Source organism: Phascolarctos cinereus, unplaced genomic scaffold, assembly GCF_003287225.1.
Source record: "Phascolarctos cinereus isolate Bilbo 61053 unplaced genomic scaffold, phaCin_HiC Scaffold_3;HRSCAF=262, whole genome shotgun sequence".
Lineage (NCBI taxonomy): Eukaryota > Metazoa > Chordata > Mammalia > Diprotodontia > Phascolarctidae > Phascolarctos > Phascolarctos cinereus.
Genome location: NW_027555736.1, coordinates 240,518,020 through 240,545,797, shown reverse-complemented (window position 1 = coordinate 240,545,797; position 27,778 = coordinate 240,518,020). Strand labels below are relative to the sequence as shown.

Sequence of the window (27,778 nt, the reverse complement as noted above, 5' to 3'; positions counted from 1 at the left end):
CTTATCCTTCAGGGAAGTAGGAGGGGAAGGGGATAAAAGAAGAAAAAGGGGCTGATAGAAGACAGATTGGGGGAGAGGGTGGCCCAGAAACAAAACATTTTTGAGGATGGACGGGATGAAAGGAGAGACAGAGAGAGAGAGAAGGACAAACAGAAGAAAAATAGGATGGAGGGAAATACACAGTAATCATAACTGTGGAAAAAAAATGTACATCAGGTTTCTCTGATAAAGGTCTCATTTCTCAAATATTTAGAGAACTCAGTCAAATTTATAAGAATTCAAGTCATTACCCAATTGATTAATGGTCAAAAGATATAAACAGGCAGTTTTCAGATGAAGAAATCAAATCTATTCATAGTCATAAGAAAAAAGTCTCTACATCACTATTGATAGAGAAATGCACATTAAAACAGCTCAGAAGTACCACCTCATACCTATCAGATTGACTAATTTGGCAGAAAGGGAAAATGGCAAATGTTGGGGAGGATGTGAGAAAATTGGGACACTAAACATCTTTGGTGGAATTGTAAACTGATTTAACCATTCTGGAGAGCAATTTGGAACTATGCCCAAAGGGTTATAAAACCATGCATCCCTTTTGACCCAGCTATACCACTACCAGATCTGTATCCCAAAGAGATAAAAAAGGAAAAGGACTTGTAATGTACACAAATAATTATAGCAGCTCTTTTTGTGGTGGCAAAGAATTGGAAAGCCCATCAGTTGGGGAATGGCTGAAAAAGTTGTGGTATACTATTGTGATAGAATAGTATTGAGTTATGAGAAATGATGAGCAGAGGGCAGCTAGGTGGCGCAGTGGATAGAGCACCGGCCCTGAATTCAGAAGGACCTGAGTTCAAATCCAGCCTGAGACACGTAACACTTAACTAGCTGTGTGACTCTGGGCAAGTCACTTAACCCCATTGCCTAGCCAAAAGAGAGAGAGAGAGAGAGAGAGAGAGAGAGAGAAGAGAGAGAGAGAGAGAGAGAGAGAGAGAAGGAAATGATGAGCAGTATGTTTCAGAAAAACATAGAAAGACTTACATGAACTGATGCAGCGAAGTGAGCAGAGCCAGGAAAAAAATGTGCACAATAATAGCAATATTGTAAGATGATCGACTGTGAATGACATCTGTTCTCAGCAATACAATGATCCAAGAGAGCCACTGGGGCAGTCAATGTCAAGGGAGTGGCAGAGGCAGAAAACCCAGTTTTGGCCGAGTAGTTGTCAGTCAGACAGGCTCTCCCCAATCTCGTCCCACTTCAGGTTACAGCCATGTCAGATAAAGTAAATTGAAGGTTGAATTGGGGTGAAAGAAACAGAGGTTAGCTCAAATCAGAGAGGAGAAAAAGAGAAAGGAAGAAGAAAGAAAAAGGAAACTGATCAGAAGTGGTTGCTCCAATACGGGAAGAGTCCGACCTTGAAAAAAAGTGAGAAACAGAAGCATTGTTGCAGAGCATGGAGCTGCCATCGGAATCTCCTCTGATCCCTCTTCCTATGTCTCCATGTTCCAAATCTGTGTGTACTGCAAGCGAGGCTGGAAGCAAGACTCAGGAGATGGTGCTGTGGGATCTAGATGAGGACCAATTAAACTTGGATGGCTAAAATTACACAAGTTGACTTTCCTCTCTGAGAAATTGTCACCTACCCAAAGGAGACTCAGACACCAGTTATGGCACAACCAAAAGAAGATGAAGAGAAAGATGATGATGTTGTAAACCCCAAACTACTCATTGAACCTGAAGAGAAAACTTTAAAGAAAGATGATAAAGAAATCACCCCCCATCATGAGCTGACCAAAGATGAAAAACAACAGATTCTGTCCTCTGAAGAGTTTCTAAGTTTCTTTGATCATTCTACAAAAATTGTAGAAATAGCCCTTTCTGAGCAGATTAACATCTTCTTTGACTGCAGTGGGATAGATTTGGAAGCTAAAGAAGGAGAAATTCAAGCAAATGCTAAATTGTCCTTAAACAGGCAGTCTTTTGATGAATGTTGGTCAAAGTATCATGTTGTTAGGTGTCTGAATTGTTCATCTCAATACCCAGGATTGTGTGTGACCTCCTTTAACACCACAATATTCATGAGCCTGATGGGATAGCCCTTATGTGGAATATGAAATACAAGAAAACTACTCCAAAATGTGTTTCACTGCCAGCCAGCTGTAATGTCAGCTACATTTGCAAAATTTCATCCAAATCTGATTGTTGGTGGTATGTATTTGGGCCAAATTGTATTGTGGGATAATCAAATCTATAAGAGAACCCTGAAGTAAGGTGATTCATTAGAATTAAGAAGATTATTAGTGGGTGGAGCCAAGATGGTAGAGTAAAAGCAGTGACTTGTTGAGCTCTCCCCCAAACCCCTCCAAATACCTGTAAAAAATGGCTCTAAACAAATTCTAAAGTAGCAGAACCCACAAAAAGACAGAGCAAAACAAATTTCCAGCCCAAGACAACCTGGATGGTTGATTGGAAAGGTATATCATGCCAGGTGGATAGAGGAGCGCAGTTTGGTGTGGGTGTGCAGGCCTCAGCGAACCTGGAGCAGGCCTCAGAGGACTGAATCGTGGGCAGCTGTGGTGGTTTCCAGACTTCCGAACCCATGAACAACAAAGACAACTTAGAAGGTCAGTAGGAAAAGTCTATGTCTGCGGTGAGAGAGAGAAGCGCGGTGGTCTCAGCCACAGTCCCTGAGTTCAGCCTCAGGGTGGTGGCTGCCTCCAGAGCTTCAAGCCCACAAACTGAAGGGGAATTGAGTGGCTGATCAAAGGGGGGATTGCAGGGATCTCTTTGCTGGTGCAGGATTCTCTTGCTTTGCCTGTGCTTGGATCTGGATCACAGTTCTGGGTGGTGATCCTAAGATGAGGAGGAGTGCTGGCGTGGTGGAGCTTGTAGTGGCTGTAGAGAGAGAATCTTCCTCACAGTTCCAAGCCAGAACAGAGTGCTTGTGGTCACTCACAGAGTAGAGTACAGGACAGGAAAGGAGTAAACACCTTGCCCTTGATCATAGCACCTTGGAAGAACTGAAAATTTATAGATCCCTAGAAGTATCTCTGAAAACAGCTGCACAAACCCCCTGAAACTTGGGACAGTACATTCTCCACATTGGAAACAGACCCCTACCTTAGCAAAGAGTTTATAACTCATCTTGGCTGGGATCATGAGCAAGCAGCTCAAAAAGAGTCAGACCATAGAATCTTACTTTGGTGACAAAGAAGATCAAAACATACACCAGAAGAAGACAACAAAGTGAAAGCCCCTACATGCAAAGCCTCCAAGAAAAATATGAATTGGTCCCAGGGCCATGGAAGAGCTCAAAAAGGATTTTGAGAAGCAAGTAAGAGAAACAGAGGAAAAACTGAGAGAGATGCAAGAAAATTATGAAAAACAAGTAACCAGCTTGCTAAAGGAGACTCAAAAAATGCTGAAGAAAATAACACCCTAAAAAATAGCCTAACCCAAATGACAAAAGAAGTCCAAAAAGCCAATGAGAAGAATGCCTTAAAAAGCAAAATTGGCCAAATGGAAAAGGAAGTCCAAAAGTTTACTGAAGAAAATACTTCCTTAAAATTCAGAATGGAGCAATTGGAAGCTAGTGACTTTATGAGAAATCAAGACACTATAAAACAAATTCAAAAGAACGAAAAAGTAGAAGAGAATGTGAAATATCTTATTGGAAAAACAACTGACCTGGAAAATAGATCCAGGAGAGAGAATTTTAAAATTATTGGACTATCTGAAAGCCATGATCAAAAGAAGAGCCTATACATCATCTTTCAAGAAATTATCAAGGAAAACTGCCCTGATATTTTAGAACCAGAAGGCAAAATAGAAATGGAAAGAATCCACCCATTACCTCCAGGAAGAGATCCCCAAAAGAAAACTCCTAGGAATATTGTAGCCAGATTCCAGAGTTCCCAGGTCAAGGAGAAAATCTTACAAGCTGCCAGAAGGAAAGAGTTCAAGTACTGTGGAAACACAATCAGGATAACACAAGATTTAGCAGCTTCTACATTAAGGGACTGGAGGTCATAGAATATAATATTCCAGAGGTCAAAGGACATAGGATTACAACCAAGAATCACCTACCCAGCAAAACTGAGTATAATCCTTCAGGGGAAAAAATGGTCATTCAGTGAGAGGACTTTCAAGCATTCTTGATGAAAAGACCAGAGCTGAATAGAAAATTTGACTTTCAGATACAAGACTCAAGAGAAACATGAAGAGTAAACAGGAAAGAGAAATCATAAAAGACTTATTAAGGTTTAACTGTTTACATTCCTGTATGGAAAGATGATATTTGTAACTCACAAGTCTTTTGTCAGTATTAGAGTAGTTGGAGGGGAAAAAAATTATATGTACGTATGTGTGTGTGTGTCTGTGTGTATACACATGTATATACATACATATATATATATATATATATACATACACACACACACAGATAGATAGGTAGATAAATAGATAGGTAGAGGGCACAGGGTGAGTTGAAGATGAAGGGGTGATATCTGGAGAATAAAATTAAGGGATGAGAGAGGATTATATGGAGAGAAGGAGAAAGGGAGAGGTAGAATGGGGCAAATTATCTCACATAAAACAGACAAGAAAAGGCTTTTACAGTGGAAGGGAAATGAGGGAAGGTGAGAAGGAATGAGTGAATCTTATTCTCATCAGATTTGGCTTAAGGAGAGAATAACATACACACTCAATTGGGTATAGAAATCTATCTTACCCTACAGGAAAATAGAGGGGGTAGGGGAAAGAGAGCAGGAGAATGATAGAAGGGAGGGCAGATTGGGGAAGGGGGTAATCAGAAGCAAGTACTTCTAAGGAGGGACAGGGTCGAAAGAGAGAGTAGAATAATGGGGGGCGGGATAGGATTAAGGGAAATATACTTAGTTTTTCACAACATGACTACTATGGAAGTGTTGTGCATGACTACACATGTATAACCTGTATCAAGTTGCTTGCCTTCTCAGTGAGGGTGGGTGGGGAGGGATGAAGAGAGAAAATTTGGAACCCAAAGTTTTAAAAACAAAAGTTAAAAAAAATGTTTTCACATGCAACTGGGAAATAAGAGGTACAGGAAATGGGGTATAGAAATCTATCCTGCCCTACAAGAAAATAGAAGGGGAAGGGGATAAGAGAAGGCAGGAAGAGATAGAAAGGAGGGCAGATGAGGAGAAGGGGTATTCAGAATGTATGCCATCTTGGGGTGGGAGGAGGGACGAGATGGGGAGAAAATTTGGAACTCAAAATCTTGTGGAAGTGAATGTTGAAAACTAAAAATAAATTAATTTAAAAAATTTTAAAAAGAGAACCCCTGCCCAGAGAACCCCACTTTCAGCTGCTGCACATATGCACCCTACTTATTGTGTGAATGCAGTTGGAACTCAAAATTTGATTAGCATCTCCACTGAGGGAAAAATTTATTCATAGAGTTTGGACATGCTTTCCCATCCACAGGATAGCACAGAGTTGGTTCATAAGCAGTCCAAAGCTGTAGCTGTCACTTCTGCATCCTTCCCTGTTGGAGATGTCAACAACTTTGTTGTTGGAAGTGAAGGAAGTTCTGTATACACAGCATGTCGCTGTGGCAGCAAAGCTGGAATCAGTGCGATGTTTGGACACCAAGAACCAATAACTGGTATCCATTGCAGTGCACCAGTTGGAACTGTAGACTTCTCACATCTTTTTGTCACTTTCCTTTGACTGGACAGTAAAACTTTGGACAACCAAGAATAAACAAACCTTTATACTCATTTGAAGACAATTCAGATTATGTTTATGATGTGATGTAGTCGCCCACTCACCCTTCCCTGACTGGAACTGTAGAATCTCAACAATGACACAGAGGCGCCAACTGCAAGCATTTCTGTGGAGGGCAATCCTGCTCTTAATTGCATGAGATGGTCACATTCCAAGAGAGAGATTGCTGTAGGAGATTCTGAAAGACAGATAGGCATATATGACATGGGAGAGCAAATCGCTGTTCCTAGAAATGATGACTGAGCTTGATTGGGGCAAACACTAGCAAAAATTAACACAAACCAAGCTGAAGCAGAGGAAGAAGCGGCCATCACATACCTGATTACATTGCTAGTACTAGACTGGGGACTGATTCTAAGTAGAAATTGAAATTCATAGCATACTTCTGTCTAAAGGGAATTGAAGGATGATCTTATGGATTAAACTATGGATTTAAAACACACATAGCTCTTTAATGCAAAAAATTGTTGCTGTGTCACTTGTTATATTCATATTACATTGGATTTGTTTAATTTTTAATACAAATGGCTTTGTATTTACTATATTAGTATCTCGAACTTGTTTCAACCTATAACAATATGCAGTTCTTTCTTTTTTTTTTTTTGGCTAGGCAATGGGGTTAAGTGACTTGCCCAGGGTCACACAGAATATGCAGTTATTTCTGAAAGGTGTAGATTGCATAAATTCCACATATTTTTCAATAATCACTTCTCCAAGTAAAAATAAGATAAATTAATCTCTGATCACTAGTATGTAAGAACATTGTTTACTGTTAACTGTTAAAATACATATACTCACTCAAGTTTCATCTTTTCTGTCCTTTTTCATAGCTGTGTTTCTTTAAAGTAGCGATAGCTATGGCTACAAATGAAAGAATCTGTCTATGTCAAAAAAAATAAAATGATCCAAGACAATTCTGAAAGACTTGTGAAGAAAAATGCTATCCACCTCCAGAGAAAGAACTGATTGAGTCTGAATGCAGATCAAAGCAATTTTTTTGTTTACTTTCTTCATTTTTCTGTTTTTTTTTCTGGGGGGTGGTGTCTGTACTTTCTTTCACAACATGACTAATATGAAAATGTTTTGCATGACTCCACAAGTATAACTATATCAAATTACTTGCTGTCTCAGGGAGGAGAGAGGGGAGAGAGGAAGGGAGAGAATTTGGAACTCAAAATTTTTAAAAATGAGTGTTAGAAATTGTTTTACATGCAATTGGGAAAGATAAGGTTTTTTTAGAAAATAAAATAAAACAAAACTAATGTAATATGTAGTATTCATTCTGAAAAGAAGATGTGAATTTTAGTCACTTTCTAAGCCATTACTTAGGGTCTTAATTTTTTTTTACTTCTTCTTAGGTAAGTGGCATAATAGACTATTTTTTTTTCCACTTCACCTTTTTAGTTAATGGCATAACATGCAATAGCAACTTCTTGGTTTTTTTTTTCTTACAGTTGGGACTGTGAGAAAATTGCCCTCTTTTTTCCCTTGGAAGAAATTATGTCTGTTCTGATTTCCAATCAAGAGGGCAGAGTGAGTTGGGTATGGTAGAATATACCTTCTACTTCTGAGTCTGAGGCTGGAATATCTCTTGAGCTTGGGAGTTTTGAGCTGCAGTTAATTATGCCAATTGAGTGCCTGTACTAGGTTTGGCATTAATATGGTGAACCCCTGGAGGTAGGCATCACCAGGTTGTCTCAGGAGGATCAAACAGAACAGAAAAGTTCCAGAGTGGAACCATCCTGAATATGGTGTTTCCAGCCTGGCTAAAAAATAGAAGACTCAGTCTCAAAACAAACAAACAAAAACACAGAATGAAAGCTCACAAGACAGTCCAGAATCTTATATTCCCCTAAAAATAATAGGAACACCAAACAGAAAGGGGAAAGGGCTTTAAAAATGAATTAGAAAGAAGGTAAAGAGTAAAGAATACTGAAACAACTGTGAAAGGGATTTAGTTTGTGTGCAAACCTCATTAGCTTGCTCATATGATGGCTCCATGTTGTATCCACATGGAGGGGGCTAGGTCAACCATGATGGGTGGTTGGTTTGTGGTTGTCATGTTTGTTCTTGAAGAGGACTGAAGTGATAGCACTATATTGGAGTCAAGGTAGAGTGTATCAGACTGTGGCTGATCAGACCCATACAAGCTTAGTCCGTATAGGTCAGGCACAAATAGTCCTTATGAACATTTGAAGTAGAGATGTCTCTAAATTTGCACATCTCACATTTCTTTTGAGCTATTGCAATTTTTCTTCCCTCATAGAGGACACTTTCTTTGATGCTTGCCAGCATCTTTCATGGTATGCAATTGATTCCAAAGCTCTTCAGAGAGACCTTGAGAATGTCCTTGTATCACTTCTTCTGACCACCATGTGAGTGCCCGCCTTATGTGAGTTCTCTGTAAAAGAGTTCTTTAGCAAACATACATTTGGCATTTGAACAACATGACCAGCCATTGGAGTTTCACTCTCTGCAGTAGAGTTTGAATGCTTGGCAGTTTAGATCGAGAAAGGACCTCAGTGTCTGGTACCTTATCTTGTCAAGTGATCTTCAGAATCTTCCTAAGACAATTTAAATGGAAACAATTTGGTTTCCTGACATGGTATTGGTATGTTGTCCAGATTTCACTGTCCTGCAACAAGGAGGTTGGCATAATGGCTCGGCAAACCTGCAGCTGGTTCAACACTGATGCCTTGAAGAGCAAAGAACAATCTTTGGAAATGATTTTTGGGAGCCTCGCCTTGAATGCCACTTTCAGACATGAACCTGAGGGCTAAGTTCTGAATCTAATCACCCACGAGCAGAGGAAGGATAGGGACGTTATGACCTTAGGTATAGGGGAAATTTTGTTCTTATTATATTCATGAAGTAAATATCCCTTTGCAAAAGCTCTCCTATGTTAAGTGGTTAAATACAACTGGGGTGCTAGTTACTGGTTCCCTAATAAGGGGAATGCAATCAGTGGAGAGTCAAGCCGATGGTAGAGAAAGAAATATCCCATACTCCTTGCCTCAGAACCCTGAGGGAGAGATGTAGACTGCCTACATGTATACATTTGTAGCTTTAAGAGTATAAGTTGTGCAACAAAAATATATCCAACAGAGCAATGTATCAGAAGCATACAGATTCATTTACTCAATAAACATTTATTTAAAAACCTCCTCTGTGTCAAGCACTGTGCTAGGCCCTGGGGATGCAAAACCAAAAACAAATAATCTCTGCCTTCATGAAGCCTGCATTCATAAGAGGGAAACTTCGTGAAGCCTGCATTCATAGAAGGGAACATATGCACAGATAAATAAAAACAGGACAACTACAACATCATTTTTGCAGGGTCTTGGAAGTGGTGTGGTGGCCTGGGCATGTTAAGGTAAGTCAAAAGCTCACCTTTTGCTGAGGGACTCAGGGGCAGAGTTCAGGTTACTGGTAAGGACGAGGTAATAGTCTGAGTAGAGAAGGCAGTTGAATTAGACAGTCTTCAAAATTTCCATTAGTTTTGAAATTTTATCTTATCCTTGGGGAACAGAAAGATAAGGGGCCCATTCAGAGAATCCTGTGACATCACTAAAATTTATGTATTCTTAAGACAGGCTTAGGATTTTGTCTACTGGCAGACATTCTCAGGAGAGTGAAGAGGAGAAGGGAATGTGGGATGGAAATGCCTTACTATGGGGAAAGTGTCCAAAAGGCTGTATTATATTCTCCAATATCATAAGTGATGTCAGTTCTCCACATTTACTGTGGTGTTTTCATAAATCAAATTTTCAGTCTCATAAAAGCAAAAAAAAATGAAGCTCAAACTAGTGAAGCAAACATACTATTTGCTGTTTGAAGATCAAAGAAACCATAAATCCATAACATTCGCTTGCAAAAACAGATGATGAAAAAATATGGAATGAGTTTCTGAGATTTAATTCAGAAGCTGGCAGAGATATGCAGAAACAGAATTGCGTGGCTAACCGGCAAAAAGAGGCAGAGGGGGCTTCATATTAAATATCTTCAGGGATCCAGGGAGTGTAGGGAAGGAAAGAGGGGGGAGAAGGCAACAGGCATTTACTAAAGGCCTACTATTTGCCAGGCAGGGCAGCTAGGTGGTGCAGTGAATAGAGCACTGAGTTTGGGATTAGGAGGGCTTGTCTTCCTATGTTTAAATCTGACCTCAGATGCTTACTAGCTGTGTGACCTTGGCAAGTCACTTAATTCTATTTATTTAGTTCCTCATCTGTAATACGAGCTGGAGAGAAAAATGACAAACCACTCCAGTATCTTTGCCAAGAAAATCCCAAATGGGGTCACAAAGAGTTGGACATGACTGAAAATGATTGAACAAATTTATCAGGCACTGGGCTAAGTAAGCACTTTATAATATCTCATCCTTTAGCAGCTACAAAATTGTAGGTTTGTTTTCATTCTTTTATTTGTATCAAGTCTCATCATCCAAACTGAAATTTTAAATTGAATATCCAGGTAGCAAATCACACATTCTCCACTTCATGTGAGAATATTAAATGAAGAGGGTAGATAAACATTTAGAGGGACTTTGCCTGTAATCAGTGATAATAAGGGGTTTGATCCCTCTACTTGTAAAAGTTGTTATGAAAACTAAAGGCCCCTTGTCTACAAAATGGGGCCTTTATGTCTTAAAATATTGAATTATTTGGGCTAAAGGAACAGTTAAGAATGGGATAAGTTACCAGCATTCTAATAAATAGCAGAATCAGGAGCTGCAAAATCACCATCCCAAGTATATTTTATCTCAAAGAGTAGACATATGGGTTAAAGAGAGGTAAAAAGGTAAATTGTCAAACAAATATTTATTGAGAAACTGATGTTCTCAGCACTCAGCTGGATATTATAGGGGGTACAGAAACACTGAGATGATTTCTATCTTCAACGAGCCTACACAACAAGCTTACATGAAACAATGGTGAACTATATAAGAGATTATATAACTAAAGGTGAAATTGAGTGATATAGACCCATTGGTCTTCTTAAACTGCAGGTGGTTGCCCCATATCAGGTCATGAAAAATTTGGCAACAGTAACAGGTTTCTGAATACGCAATGACCAAAAATCAATTCAACATCAAATGTGTAATGAAACTGAGGTGTTTCTGCAGCACTTACCCGTGCTATATCACAGAACTTCACTGTAGCCTTGGTTCTGAACAAAATATGAACACTTTAGGTGCAGCTAGGTGGCGCAGTGGATAGAGCACTGGCCCTGGAGTCAGGAGGACCTGAGTTCAAATCCAGCCTCAGACAATTGACCCTCGCTGTGTGACCCTGGGTAAGTCACTTAACCCCAATTGCCTCTCCCGGGAAAAAAAAAACCCACGCACTTTGCACCACACATGCCATCAAGCCATGCAATGTCAACAAATGTTACCGAAACACCAAAAGGGGTCACAAGTAGAAAGAGTTTAAGAAGCCTGGCTACAGACCACAAATTTTAGGGTTTCAGATGAAATAATGGCTGATGAGTGCCAGAAAAGTCAGGAAAGGCTTTCATGGAAGAAGAACAACTTAAACTGGGCATTTCTAAGATGAAAGAGAGGAAAAGGGGATAGATTTTAATGAAGGATAATAAAAATGATCCTTTATTAGTATAAAAGCAGCTAGGCGGAGAAATAGATAGAGAACCAGGCCTGGAGCCAGGAAGACCATCTTCCTGAGTTCAAATCTGGCCTCAAACATTTACCCAGACCTTGGGCAAGTCACTTAATCCTGTTTGCCTCAGTTTCCTTCATCTGTAAAATGAACTGAAGAAGGAAATGGCCAACCACTCCAATATCTTTGCCAAGAAAACCTCCACTGGGGTCACAAAGAGTTGGATATGACTGAAAGAATTGAACACCAACAACATTAGCATAGCTTGTAGAATGGTGAGGTTATAGATTACACAAACAGATAGATTTGGAATCAAGAGCTCTGCTACGGACTGTGCCATTAAGCCTTTTTTTTGGGGGGGGGAGTGCTTTCTTGTTTTTGTTTCTTACCAAGTTTGTTGATTATGAAAGGCAATTGATTCAATAGAATAAAATGCTGCCTGTCCAGAAAAATTTCCTATCCATACATCAAAGTCATCCATAATTCCTTGGAGCATAGAATTTTATGTTCTTTGGGGAAAAATCATATTCAGTAACTCTTTAATAATATACCTGAAGTGAGAGAGATGTGTGCTTATCAAAGGTATTAACTACTGTAATTAAAGAAACCTAGCAAAGAGTGCAGGTCCAGGAGGGATTCCATTTGGATAATGAGGCCCTCCAAATACTCCTGTTTTGAATGACATTGTGCTGAGGCATTGAGCCTCAAGACATCGCAGAGCCTTCTGTTGCAGATTCTTGATCGTTCAGAGGAATTTGACATATTCATCCATACAAAAAAGACCAAGTGGATGAAAAACATATATTGTCCAGATTTCAACATGTATTTGGATGGATTCCCTCTAGAACTTGTCCAACAGAATGTCTATCTGGGATAAATAGCATAGATGGACAAGAAGCTGGGTCTGAATTGAACAGGAAGAAGCGAATGGGCTGCTTTCAGGAAATTCAACACTGCTTTACTGACTCTGAGTTTCCCATGGAAGCTAAGGCTTCTCTTTTCAACTCCAAAAATTTTTCTTTAAGTTGTATTGATATTGTGTTGATATTAATATTTGGTGTTAGTATTGGTATTCATATTTATTTTATTATCTATTCTATTTTTTCCACCTATACCTGACCCCCACCACCACTGAGACTTCTCTTTTCTAAATATATTTTTATTTCATTAAATATTTCCCAATCATATTCTTTAAATTAGCATTCAGTTTTTAAAATTTTGAGTTCCAAATTTTCTCCCTCCCTCTCATACCTCCTCCACCCATTGAGAGGGCAAGAAATGTGATATTAATTATACATATAAAGTCATACAAAACATAATTCCAAATTAGCCATTCAACACCAATAAAATATTGGTGTTGGTACATGGCAGCAATGTATGGAACACCACTGCCTCCAAAGAGCTAAAAATAAGTATCACACAGAAGACAGTAGAGGAATACCTGATGGGTATGTGCAGGCTGCAACAGATAGATGATACACAAAGCAGTTATTAAGTACTTCCTCTGAGCTGGGCACTGTGCAAAGCACTGCAGACATAAATACAAGTAAGCTTACGTTCTTTTTTAAATTAAATTTTACTTATCCAATGAGTGAAACTCTACGTTCTTTCACTGCCCCCCACCCAGTGGAGAAAGAAAAAAAAACCCAAAACCTTTATCATAAACACGTGTAGTCAACCAAAACAAATTCCTACATTGGCCATGGCCAAAAAGAATATCTCTGTACTCTAAGTATATCACCTCTCTATTAGGAGGTGAATTGTATGTTTCATCATGAGTCCTCTGGAACTTTGGTTGAGCCAATATCCATCAATCAGAGTTCCTAAGTCCTTCAAAGTTTTTTGTTGCTATTGTATAAATTGTTTTCTTGGTTCTGCTCAATTCACTTTGTATCAGTTCATACAAGTCTTTCCATAGTTCTCTGAAACCATCCCCTTCATCATTTGAGTTTATTTTGCTTAAGACTAAGCTCTCCCTTAATCTACCCACTCTCTTACTCCACTCTAGCCTTTCTCTACTTTTCCCACCACACCCTTCTCCTACTTATAATTCTAATGTTTTCTAGTACACTTACTGGGGGAAGGCCACACATAAAGAGGAATAGGAGAAGGGCAGGGATGTGGAGGAGATCTATATCCTGAAAAAATAAGGCGAAAAGTTTCTAATCAGAAGCTGGAGTAGATCCAAGCATGTAATCTGAGGTTCGAGAGGGGAGGATGTGGAAATGATGGGGGACTCTGAAGAAATGACATGAAAGATGTCAAGGGATTATATGATAAGAAGGGGAGATGATTTGGTCACATGAGTCAGCTGTGATCTGCATCACTGGAGGGAACTCTTGGATCAATGAGATCCCAAATCCCTTTGAACATCTGAATATATATGTATATACATATATATAATGTAATTATTATTTGTATAATTCTATAAAATGTCATCTTAGACAAAATAATAATAACATTCATTTTTTAGAACAAAAAGTATAGAGACTTGGTGGAAATAATGAAAAATTTAGCAACGAAAGGGGTAAAGACCTCCAGACTTCAAAATAAATTCCAAAGCAGTAACTATCAAAACTATTTGGTACTAGTTTAATGCTTTCTAGTAGATTTACTGGGGGAAGGCCACTAGTATATACATCTATATACACACACACACAGCACACATAAATATGTATGTAGTTCAGTGGAACAAACTAAATAACCAAGAGTCAGAAACAATCAAACTCAATAACCCACTGTTTAATATACCAAAAATAATATACTACTTGAAGAAGGCTTCTCTATTTGACAAAGAACTACTGGGAAAACATGACACAATTTAGTAAAACAAAACAAAACAAACAAAAATAGATTTAGGCCAGCATCTCATACCATATAATAAAATAAGTTCCAAATGGATGCTTAGCAAATGTAAAAGGTTACATCATTAAAAGCAGTTGAAGGAAAAATAAAGTATCTTCCACAGTTATGGTTGAAGGAAGAATTCCTACCCAAGCAAGGGAGGGAAGAGCTAACAGATGATGCTAGAGCTAACCTGAGTGATTATATTATGCTTGTATTTGATGAGAAAGATGTTTAAAAATCCTAAATTCATAGTAGTTCTACTCTCGGAAGGGTAATTATGAGATATGGAAATGGATCATGATTATGACCTACTTAGAGATTGAAAACTCTCTAACAATGGGCTGGGAAGTTAGTATCCCAGCCCTACGCTAGGAAATGTCACTGTATCCTGTGTGGTTCCCCAGAGATGTCCCATGCCCTTGTGCCACAAACTTTTCTCTCAATGCTTTAGCCATCAAAACCAACACCCATGGTTGTTGTTGTTTTTTAAAGGCTTAGTTGTATAGCTTTCAATTTGTCCATTTAAAGGTCAACTCTCAGGGAGAGGAAAAAAAAAAGAAAACTGAAAATGCCACAGCCACCAGCCATCATGGATGCTCCATGTTTTGGGGAAAGACCCTGGCATCTCCCTTTTTTCTCTCCTTTTCTTCTCCAGAAGTCCTCATCACTCTCACTGGAGGGAGAAAAATCCTTTCTCCAGTCCTGGTCTTGCTTGGCATCCTCTCTTCCCAGGTTGGGAAATCCTAGGGTTTTTGCAGCTAACCCAAGCATTACCTGAGGACTATTACAGTAGTGTCATAGATCAAGAGCTGAAAAGGACCTCAAGTCAAGGTCAGTTAAGTGATTTGCCCAAAGCCACACAGGTAGTAAGCATCAGAGTGGGGATTTCAGCCCAGGACTTCGACTCCATAGTCTATGCTCTTTTCAAAGTATCAAAGGCCTTATTAGAATACTCTGATTACATGAAATTGAAAACATTCACACAATGGAGCTAGAATAAAAAGGGAAGCTGCCGAGTGCGAAAAATTTGTTTACATCAAATATCTCTGGTATCCAAGATATATAGGAATTAACAAAAATACGTAAGACCAACAACAATTATCTAAAAGATATGCGGTAGAAGTTTATGAACAAACTGTTTTCAAAATAAAAATCAGAACCTATTAAAAATCATAATGAAAGATTATTTTCTGTCCCTCTCCAACCCATTTTAAGGACCCAGCAGCAGTAGGCTGGGAGCCCTTTCCCCCCATCCAGTTACCATTTCCCAGTTCTCACCAGGTGATAGATGCCCCTTTTCACTTGGATAATGATTCCCCCATACTTCCTGTTAGAGGTAACCCAAAGCCCTATTCCATTCCAACCCTTGGAGCCATAATCTCTTTCCCAACAGTTGTGGGTCAATAATATGGCCAGTCATACTACTTAGATAAGCAGGTAATCACCAACTACTATCCTTCTGAAAAGACAGTTGATCACCAGACATTGCCATTTTCTTTCCAGTATGCCCCGATGGACCTCAGGCATTGCCGTCTGCCATTCATCTTATCCTTTCTATGTGCACTGTATTCCCTGGAATGTGAGTTCCTTGAGAATAGGGACTGTCTTGCTCTTTTATTTGTATTCTATCATTTGGTAAGCTGCCTATCTCATAATGCTAAGTAAATGTTTTTCCATTCAATTTCCTTACAAGTTACTAATATTTTAAAATTTTAAAGTAGAACAACTCTGAGGCTTCGCTTCATACTCAGCAAAGAGTCAAAAACTGGAAATGAACAATGTTGGAAGGACTAGGAAGACAAGTCCAGTGGTATAGTGGAAACAGGACTGGCTTCCGCATTCATAGAACCTGGATTCAAATCCAATGCTTTTGAACTGTGTGACCCTGGGCAAGTCGTGTAATCTCCCTGGGCCTCTGTTTTCTCATCTCTAAAATGAGGAGATTGGATTAGACAACTTCTAAGACCCCTTCCTACTCTAAATCTATGATGCTGTGATTTTAATGCATTGATAGAGTTGGGAATGGATCAAACAACTGGGAATCGTATGACTAAAATTTCCCCTGTCTTTTGATCCGGAGATACCACTGCTAGACAAGAAAGGAAGACAAAATTTATGCCAAAATATACATATAAGTACTTAGATTATAGAAACCACTGGAAACAAAATGGGTACCAATTTCTTTTTTTTAATCTCTTTTAATTTATTTTATTTTTATTAATTTATTTTTAGTTTTCAACATTCACTTCCATAATTGAGTTTTCAATTTTCTCTCCCTCCCTTCCCTCCTCACTCCCCAAGACAGCATGCAATCTAATATAGGCTCTACTTATACATTCATATTAAGCATATTTTCCCATTAGTCATGATGTGAAGAAGAATTAGAACTGATGGAAGAAACTACAAGAATGAAGCAATAAAACAAAATACCAAAAGAAAAGGAGAGCAAATAGTCTGCTTCCATCTCCATTTAGACTCCATAGTTCTTTCTCTGGATGTGGATAGTATTTTCCATCATGAGTCTTTTGCAGTTGTCTAAGACCCTTGCATTGCTGAGCAGAGCTAAGTCTATCAAAGTCAGTCATCACAGAGTGTGGCTGTTATTGTGTACAATGTTCTCCTGGTTCTGCCCGCTTCACTCAGCATCAGTCCATACAAGTCTTTCCAGGTTTTTCTGAAGTCTGCTTGCTCGTCATTTCTTATAGCACAATAGTATTCCATTACATTCATATACCAAAACTTGTTCAGTCATTCCCTAATTGATGGGCATCCTCTCAATTTCCAATTCTTTGCCACCACATAAAGAGCTGCTATAAATATTTTTGTACCTATGAGTCCTTTTCCCATTTTTATGATCTCTTTGGGATACAGCCCTAGAAGTGCTATTGCTGGGTCAAAGGGTATGCACATTTTTATAGCCCTTTGGCCATTGTCCCAAATTGCTCTCCAAGATGGTTGAATCAGTTCACAATTCCACCAACAATGTATTAATGTTCCAATTTAACCACATCTTCTCCAAAATTTATAATTTTCCTGTTTTGTCATGTTAGCCAACCTGATAGGTATGACGTTGGGTACCAATTTCTTAGGGAATGTCTAAACATATGGTAGTACATGGATGTAATGGAATAATGCATCATAAAAATAACATATATGAGGAATGCTAAGAAATGTGGGAAGAACCAATACAGAGAAAGGGAAGCATAAACAGGAAGAACAATATACACAATGACTATAAAATGGGAATGAAAAATAATTAAACAAAACTGAACACTACATAATTATAATGACCAAGCTCCGGCCCTGGAGAAGAAATGAGAAAATATCTTTTTTTTTCCCTGTGGGACTATGGGTATGGACTGTTACATATGCTATCAGGCATAGTTGACCTATAGTTTGGTTTTGATAAACCTAAAAAAGAATCTTTGTTGTAAGGAAAAACCCATTGGGTGGTAATGGGGACAAGGTATAGTCAGTCAATGATCAGTAATTCAACAGGTCTTTATTATGTGCTTCCTATGTGCCAGGAACTGTGCTAAGTCCTGAGGATCCAAAGACAAAAGTAAAATGCTGCTCTTAGGGAACATATTCTAATATACATATAATGAATACAAAGGAGTTTTGGGAGGGAGTGTACTACTAGCTGGAGGATCTGGAAAGGCTTTTTCGAAGAAGGCGCATGAAGTGAGCATGAAGAAACCAGGGATTCTAAGAAGCAAAGTTGAGAAGGAAGAGCATTCCATGCATGGAAGGGGCAGTTGGTTCAAAAGCAGAGATGAAAGATGGAATGTCATGTATTTAGAATATGACTAAGCAAGTGTGGCTGGATGGTAGCGTGCAAAGAAAGGATTAATGTGTAAGAAAGCTGGAAAGGTAAAGATGGAATGGGTTTGTAAGAACTTTAAATTTCAGACAGAAGAATTTATGATTTATCCTAGAGGCAATGGACCTTAAGTGGGAGAAAGGTGATATGATCAGACCTGAACTTTAGTAAAATCATTCTGTTAGCTATGTTGTATTGGAGTGGAGAGAGGCTTGAAGCAGGAAGACCAAATGAGAGGTTATTGCAGTAGTAGAGGTGAGAGGAGATGATTGCCTGAATGAAGGTGGGGACTATGTTAATAGAAAGAAGGGGATGCATGTGAGAAGTGTTGTAGAGATATAAATAACAAAATTTGACCACTGATTGGCTAAGGTGAACGAAAGCAAGAAGTTGAGAATGACACCTCGATGCAAACCTCAGAAGGTAACATGGCCAGACCTGTGATTTAGAGATGCTGCAAAGGGAGAATCTATAAGAGTTGGTAATAGATTGGATATTTGAGGTAAAAGAGAATATGAGGAGTTGATGACACTTAACTTGTGAGCCTAAGTGAGCAGGAGGATGGTAGTGCCCTCTATGAGAAGAGTGGAGGACTTTGGGGAAAAGAGGCGTTGTTTTGGACACATTGAGCTTAGGGTGTTCTTAGGACATTCAGTTCAAGACGTATAATAGGCAGTTGGAGATGTGAATCTGGAGGTTAAGAGAGAAGTTAGGGCTAGATAAGTTGATGTGATTTTCATCAGCATAGAGATCATAATTGAATTGCAGCATCTCTCATAAATGCCCCCATTTCTCCTCAGACACTGCCACCACCCTGATGAAGTCCCACATTACTTCACATCTGGATTACAATAGCCTGTTGATTGATGTCTTTGCCTCAAGTTTCTTCTATTAGTCTTTTTTTTTAGATGGTTGGGGTTAAGTGACTTGCCCAGGGTCACACAGCTAGTAAGTGTCAAGTGTTTGGTCTGAGGCCAGATTCGAACTCAGGTACTCCTGACTTCAGGGCTGGTGCTCTGTCCTCTGCACCCCCCCCCACTAGTCTTTCCTCCATTCAAATTGATCTTTCTAAAGCACAGGTCTGGCCATGTTACCTTCCTCTCAATTCAATAAACTCCAATAGCATCCTACCGTTTCCAGGATCAAATATGAAATCTTCTCTTGTCATGCAACTCCTCCTATAATCTAGAAGCTGCTTCCCCCTGTCCCCCAAACCTTCCGAGTGTTCTTTCCCTTTACTCTTTACCCTGGCACTATACCTTCCTCTACCCAAGCACATAGTCTGTGATTCAATGACATTGGTCTCTGCTGTTTCTTGCACAAGAAACTTCATCATCTAATTCCAAGTATTTTTACTGGTTGTCCCCACACCTGCTCTCCCTCCTCATGTCTGCCTCCTGGCTTCCTTGACTTCCTTCAAGCTCCGGTTAAAATCCCATGTACTACAGAAAGCTTTCCCTAATCCCCTTTAATACTATTGCCTTCCCTCTTTTCATTATGTCCAATTTGTCCTGCATGTATCTTTTTTGTATATAGTTGTTTGCTTATCATCTCCCTCACCAGAATATGAACTCCTTGAAAGCAGAGTCCGTCTTTAGCCTTTCCTTATATTCCCCAGAGGTACTTAACAAACTCTTGCTGACTTGACACTGATTTGTTTTTATTTTGGTAACTATTTTCCTATCTTTATTTTATATGAAATTAGCTAATTTTTTCAAATTTGCTAACATTTTAAAATAATGATCTGTTTTGTTTACCAAGTTAATAGTTTTCTTTCAATTGTATTTTTCTTTGATTTTTCAAGTTGTCTTCTTTCAGATATATTTTGAGATAGTTAATTTGCAAGTTTTCTAAGTTTTTAAAAGTTGCATGTTCAATCCATTAGTCCTCTCTTTCACCCTTATAGTCACATATCTGTGTTTATGTATGTATGTACATATATGGACACACACACATATATATCTATATCTATATCTATCTATTTGTCTGTCTATTTTAGAGTTAAAATTTCCCTCTAAAGACTACTTTGTATCCCATACATACTGTTATCCCTCTCTTTAATTTTTATGATTTCTTCTTTGACCTACTCATTACTTAATACATCATTATTTAGTCTGCATTTAGCTCTATCTTTTATTCGTATTTCCTTAATTTATTACCATTTTGTTATTTAGTGCTCTATAAATGATGCTTAATATATCTGCCTTTCTACATTTGTTTATGAGTTCATTATGCTCTAATACATGGTCAGTTTTTGTAAATGTAATAGCAATACTGAAAATGAGTATAATCCAATGCGTATATTTTCATTCAATAGTCATAATGTCCTACCAAAAGCTTTTCCAACATTCTGTTCCAATCAATGATTTATTTCTTGCTTATCTTTCTGTTAGATTTCTCAAATTTTGAAAAAAAAATGTTAAGAGCTTTTAAAATTTTATGTAGTTTTTCCAAGATACTCAGACATTATGGTATTCAGTGAATGTATATTTATTCTTGCTATTTTTACATTATTTATGGTGGCTTTAAGCATAAGCAGTTTTCTTTTCTCTCTTGTTAATATATTTATTATTGCCTTATCAAAAATAATGATTACAACTCCTGCCCTTTTTTTTTAGCATAGTAAAACATTCCAGTCCCTTATAATTCTTGTCTTTATGGCTCAAGTGTGTTTTATGCATGGAGCGAATTGTTGAATTCTCTTTTCTGATCATATCTGTCTCTCTCCTATTTTATGGTGGCATTAACATTCAAGGTTATAATTTTTAAATTTGTGTTAACTTCCATAAAATTGTTATTCAAAATCAGAATTAGTGCTCTGCACTTTAATTTGCCTATATCTAAAAGAACTTCAGTTATATAGTATTCACTGGGAAAGGGAAGGGAATAAGCATTTATGTAGCACCTGCTATGTGCCAGTCACTGTGCTAAGTGCTTTTTAACAAACATTATCTCACTTGATCCTTACAACAATCCTGAGATAGGTGCTATTATTAAAAAGTGGTTAATTGGGTCACAAAGCTTGTGAGTGTTTGAGGCCAGATTTACATCTCAGGTCTTCCTCACTCCAGTCCTAGAGCTCTATCTGAGTCCTGAAGGGAGGAGTTTTATCTTTACCATTATAAATTTTTTTACCAAGCTACTACAGAATTTTCTGCCAAGACAATGCAATGTTAGACCTGGTATGCTAGACCTGGAGTCAATAGACATGAGTTCAATCTTGCCTGAGATCAAGGGTTCTTTAGATTTTAAAAATCTTCTGATAACTGTATTTCAATATAATTGATTTCCTTTATAATTCTACATATTTTATCTTCTGCATTTAAAAACATTATTCTGAGAAAGTACCCATAGGTTTCACCAGACTGCCAAAAGTTTCACATAAAAAAAAAAGTTGAGAACCTATGCCTTTGATATTGACTAGCTGAGTGACCATGATCAAGTAATTCTTTAAGCATCTTGATTTCCTCATTTGTTGAATGGAGAGAATAAAACGTGCACTTTCTACCTCTTACAAGCTTAGAGGAAGCACTTTGCAAATGTCAAAACATCATGGAAATGTGTTACTATTATTAAACTAGTCAGTCAGTGAATAAACACTTGCTAAGTACCTACTATGTGCCAGAAACTGTGCTAAGCACTGGTGATACAAATAAAAATAAAAACAAAAACTGTCCCCGCCCTCCAGGAGCTTACAATCTAATATAGGAAGACAATATACAAAAAAAGGCTGAAAAGGTGGCCTGGGAGAAAGGGGAGGGGGTTGAGGGGGAAGTATCCCATTCAGGGGCATGATTGAGAGTTCCAAAGAAGTCCAAAAATAATATTTGTTGTTGCTCAATTGTTCAGTTGTGTCTGACTTTTTGTGATCCCATGGACCCTAGCACTTCGGGTCCTTCTATCCTCCACTCCCTCTTGAAGTCTATCCAAGTTCATTCATGTTCGTTGTTTCCATGATACTATCCGTCTCAACCTCTGTAGTCCCTTTTTCTTTTTGCCTTCAATTTTTCCCGACATCATGGTCTTTTCCTATGAGTCCCATCTTCTCATTATATGACCAAAGTATCTAAACTTCAGCTTCAGTATTTGACCTTCCAAAGAATAGCTTGAATTATTTTTTTAAATATTGACCGATTTGATATCCTAGCTGTCCAAGGGACTCTCAAAATTCTCCTCCAGCACCACAATTTGAAAATGTCAATTCTGCGTAGTCCAACTCTCACAACCATACAATGCTACTGTAGCTTTGACTGCACGGACCTTGGTTGACAAGGTGATGTCTCTGCTTTTTAGTATGCTCTCCAGAGTAAGAAATGGGGAAGAGCACTGTGCTGAGCCACCTCTTTAAATAGAGGCCCTGGAGCTCGTGGTCCTCCAGTTAAAGGGACCAATCAGAGGGGCAGAGGATACTGATGAGATGTGAGTATCAGGCAGATTCAATCTTTCAGCATAATGAGATCTCCCAAAGTGAGTTTCCTGGGGAAGGAAAGCATGATAGAGAGTTCCAAAGAAGTCCAAAAGCAGTGTAGGTGGTGGGAAGTGGGGGAAACTAAAAGAGACTCCCTTCTTAATCCATTCCATACTTGCTCCATTTCTAATCAGCAATTCCCTGAATTAACTCTGCACCATGTTTTTTCTATTTACCTTCCTTTGAGAAAACTCAGTCTGAATGCGTAATGCCTGCCGTCTCCTCGTTCTGCTTTTCTTCAGTCCAGATTCCCATGATTACATCTGCAAATTATAGGCAGTAGTATGCACTGCCATTTCTACACAATCTCTCACATATTTTCCTAGGACAGCCTTGCTTGCCTTTTTTCTCAACCTTTAAGAATATAATCATTCAAAGCAAAAAGTTGAAACCAAAGTCACCATTATACATGCAAGCAACAATGGAAAGTAACATGAAACCCCTTGGAAAACCTTGAAGTTTGGGGATGGTTTCACGTATTTTTGTATCAGATCCACATTGTGGAAACAAGAATCATTTTCTGGCCATTCAATTTTGTAGAATAGGGAATTAAAGGACCCGTACTACAGCTGAGTCGAGTCGAGTCCACTTGGTCTAATCTATTTATATAAATAAGGTTAAAAATAATCTAAGAGTAAAAGAAAGGCAAGATATAAGTATATTTGAAGTCCTTTGGGGGGTCCAGCCCCTCACCCTTCATGGAAATGTTCTCCAGTGTGTATGTAATTCAGAGGACTACGTGGTCCAATGAAGTATCTCACTGACCCTTGTCATCTACATGAATCCGTGTGTATTCTTCATAAGGAGATCTTCTCCTTTCTCCTGATATCTCCTTCCTTTTTTCTAGTCCATTCTGCTATAGGTTTCTGGATTCCAGATAATGAATGGAATAACAAAGCCCTCCAAAGTATGCTATATCTGGAAGGCCTTTGCCTACACAGTTTAAATCAAACTTGATCCATTTTTAACATATCTCCAGGGAAAGTGATTCCACAATCTCTGCTTATTTCCAATTGTAGTGCTTCATTTTCATTATAACCCAAAAGTTCTCCTTTATGTCTAATGAAACTTTAAAAAAAAATAAGAATTAAACTCTGCTCTTCTTGTGAGTTTCCCTGTGTCAGAATTAGCCAACAAACTCTTTTACTAACATTTCATATACTTAATGATACATTAAGCTATCCTTCTGTTTCACAAGTGGGTATGGCCTAAATATTCATCACCTACTGGACAACTTTTCATTGTGAAATTTTTACAGGTGGAGAAGGCATGGCTAGGTTGTGATGTGCATTAGTGGTGGAAGGAGAAGTCACGTCCATGTGATCATGTCATGTATTTCTAGTATAGTGACTAGTGGCCAGGCACCAAAAGGCTGATATTAACAGGGTTGGTGACCTTTGACAATATCTTTTACCTGTCCTTGTGGTTTGCCCTGGGTATATCGTTCTGGGGTGGCCTTTATCAAGAGGGGGAAAAAAGAAAAGAAAAGTTCTTCCCAGCAGTGGTTGAGGGGAGTGGAGTACATTTCCAGAGTGGAAATATGAATTAGGTATGGAACAGGCAATTTTATTTCCATACAGGAAAGAGAATGCTAAGCAATGAGAATCATAGAATGATTATAATCAGTTGAAAGACTGATGTTCAAGTTTTGTTGGGACATCCCCCAAAGTGTTACTCATTGGCTATTTTACATTTCAGCTCCACTGGGTGCAGCCTGATCAGTTCCAAGTGGGCTCTTTCCTTCTGAAGATCTCTTTGCCTTTGGGCAATGCTTTCCTTCTTGTCCAATCTACCTCTGCAACTTATCTCAGAATGGAACACAATGCTTTAAATGAGGTTTCACCAAAGTAGCAGGAAAAAAGGTTACCTTCAGACCCTTCCAAATGATACTCCAACTAAGATAAGGTTTTCAACAAATCCTAATGAAGTTCTTTTAACTTTTCAATTTCTAGCATTAGTACTGGCATAGTGAGCAAATTCCATCCAATCCAGATCCACTTGTGTGTCTCATAACATCTATGAATCTGTTTCTTCATCTGTAAAATGAGAATAATGCCATATGCAATAACAGGATTATTGTGGGGATAAAATGAAATAATGTAAATAAATTCAATATAAATTTTAATATAAGTATGCATTAGCAGCTGGCCATCTGTATTATTTTACTTTTTCTTTTTAATTTTAATTTAATTCTATTTTATTTTTAGTTCCAAATTCTCTCCCTCCTTCTGCCCCTCCCCTACCCACTGGGAAGGCAAAAAATACAAAACTCATTATAAATATGAAGCCATGCAAAACAAATGTCTACATTAGCTATGTTCTGAAAAAAAAGGCCAGAAAAAAAGAGAAAAAACACTCAATCTGTACTCTGAATCCATCAGTTCTCTATATTCATATGAATAGCACTTTTCATAAGTAATTTGGAATTGTGGTGAGTCTTTGTGTTGATATGAGTTACTAAGCCTTTCAGAGTTGATTATCTTAACTGTTATTATTGTGCTCACTGTGTAAATTGTTCTCCTGGTTCTGTTCCCTTCACTTTACACCAGTTCATACAAGTCTTCCAGGTTTTTCTGAAACCATCCTCATCATTTTTTTTTTACCATACAATACTATTCTGTCACAATCATATGCCACAACTTATTCAGCTGTTCTGCAATTGATGGGCATCCGCTCAATTTTCAGTTCTTTGCCAACACAGAAAGAGCTGCTATAAATATTTTTTGCACATATGCATCTTTTTCTTCTTTCTTTGATCTCTTTGGGGTGTAAAACTATTAGCAGCATTGCTGGATCAAGAGGTATGCATAATTCCATGGCTTTTTGAGCATAGTTCCAGATTGCTCTCTAGAATAAGTGGACCAGCTCACAGCTCCACCAAAAGTGTATTAGTGTATATTCCTATATCCTCTCCAGTATTTGTCATTTTCCTTTTCTGTCATCTTACCTCATCTGATGGGTATGGGGTGGTACCTCAGAGTGGTTTTTATTTGCATTTCTCCAATTAGTGATTTAGAGCATTTTTTTTTCACACCACTACCAATAGCTTTGATTTCTTCCTCTGAAAACTGCCTATTCATTTCCTTTGACCATTTATCAATTGGGGAATGGCTCATCTGTAATGTTTTAAATAATACTTCAGTTTTTCAAAGGATCTAAAAATCTCATCAATGAATGTACTTCATTCAATGGTACAAATCTCAACCCATCAATGCCTATCTATGCCATGAAATCCTTGTCCATGTCCTCACAAGTATCTGCCACAAGGAGTCCACTTAATAAATCCTAGTCATTCCTTGAGATAACTTTACATTGTGTAGAAACCATGGTATCGTTACCCAGGGGCTGTTACAGAGAACTCATAGTCTAGCTACATGACCAGTCCATCTTTTTTTTTTATGTTCATCCATCTGTCTGATAACTTCCTCTGCTTTGCTTTTCTCATGCAATTTTTTTTTATTGGCAAGGTGTGTTTCAGTATGCTCATGTCTACTACGTGCCTTTGCATTTCCTTTTGAGTGAAATCCCACTTTAATTCTTCAGACACTAGGGTATTCTATGACCCGAAGTCATATAGCATCATTGGAAGAATCTTATTAAAATAATGGGCCCCCATTTCAGGGAAAAGCTTGGAGTCATTAAAAACACTGCACATTAACCCAAAGGCAATTTAACCCATTCTCCTATTCAACTCTGAGACCAACTCATAGTCTATTTGCAACATTTGTACGAGATACTGAATGGGTGTTGCCTCACTCAAAGTGAAAACTTGAAAAGACCTTAGCCTAAAAAGGCCAAGGTCTCCTACTGGACTCAGATGGCTCTGGAGCAGAAAGTGAGGCTGGTGACTTTGCACAGCCCTCCCTCACTCAAATCAAACTCAATTGCAAGCCATGTCATCATCTCCCTGATGTCATGGTCCTCTTTGAGAATGAAGGACAAAACACAGCACACAAGATATATTTATTCACGGGACAGCTCTATAGATTTCCATTCAGCTACATCTCATAGACTAGATAATCATCCATTTTGTTTTACCTATGTCAATAAATACCCAGCCACTTTAGAGTGGTTATGAATCTCATTTAGGAAGCTAATAAGTGTTCTAGGGTACAATACTGCCACCAAAATGTCATCATCAAAGAGAAGTATCTAATGAGCTTCACCTTCTGTAAGTGAGGTCCCTCTTCAATTTGGACTGTGCTGCATATCCTCTAAACAATGAAAATCCACTCTGATGAGCATATGTCTCTTATTGGATGCTTCATTTGATATTCATAATGACATGACTATTACATTAAGTTATCTCTATTGTCACATCTTTCATGAAATCTTATATGATTTAGAAATATGCATGGGAGACACCATTTTGGAAGAGAACTTCTTAAAGGCTCCATTGATTCAAATGCTTCTTTAAAGTCAAAAACCAATACATATTGATATCATGTGCCCTCTACCTCTTTAAGACATTTGTGCAGCTGTAAAGATATAGTCTGCTGCAGAATGTTGTTTGTTTCAGATTTGGCTGTTTCATTCTCAAATCTTTACCAAAAATGTGATCAATATGTGTGTAGATAATTTTCATAAAAACATTAAGGTGTTAAGTCGATAGTTATTAATATACCATCACTTTTTTCTAACAACAAAGTTCACAAATATTTTCTAAGCCTTGGTACTCTTCCTTGTTTCATAGAATTTAAGAATTTATCCCCCAGTGCCCTCAAAATCGTTTAGCTTCTAGTCAAGACCCGCGCTGGGTATTCTTTGTGTAGTCCAGCTGTGATTTCAGTCTTTGTTTTCTTGACTGCCACTTCCACTTCTTTTACAGAGCACAGCTGGCACTATGATGTTACAGACCAAATGTAGTGACTTTCCTGTCACTCGTGGTGAAAAGAATTTGTTATAAAAGTCTTCACAGATCTTTTCAATTTTTTTTGTCTGTTGTCCTCCTTCTAGTTTCATGCTTACATGTCCTCAGTATGACTGTACTCAGTTGTATCTGTCACCAAGATTTCTGCAAACATTTATCTTTTTTATTTCTGCTTCTCACTGTTTTTTGAAACAATGCTTCACTTAGTTTTCTACCATTATCCCTTGTAAGATTTTATAAATAAATATCTATCCTAAACTGAGATTGTCCTTAGATGTCATGGCAATCATTTACTCAATCAATCAACATGAATTTATTTATTTATTTTGATGAGGCAATCGGGGTTAAGTGACTTGCCCAGAGTCACACAGCTAGTGAGTGTTATG

General features: G+C 38.2%; 1 pseudogene; it reads left to right on the top strand.

Moving 5' to 3' along the window:
• Positions 1-1,299: 1,299 nt before the first annotated feature.
• On the top strand, positions 1,300-6,141 carry LOC110208498 (cytoplasmic dynein 1 intermediate chain 2 pseudogene; annotated as a pseudogene).
• The last annotated feature ends 21,637 nt before the right edge of the window (positions 6,142-27,778 follow it).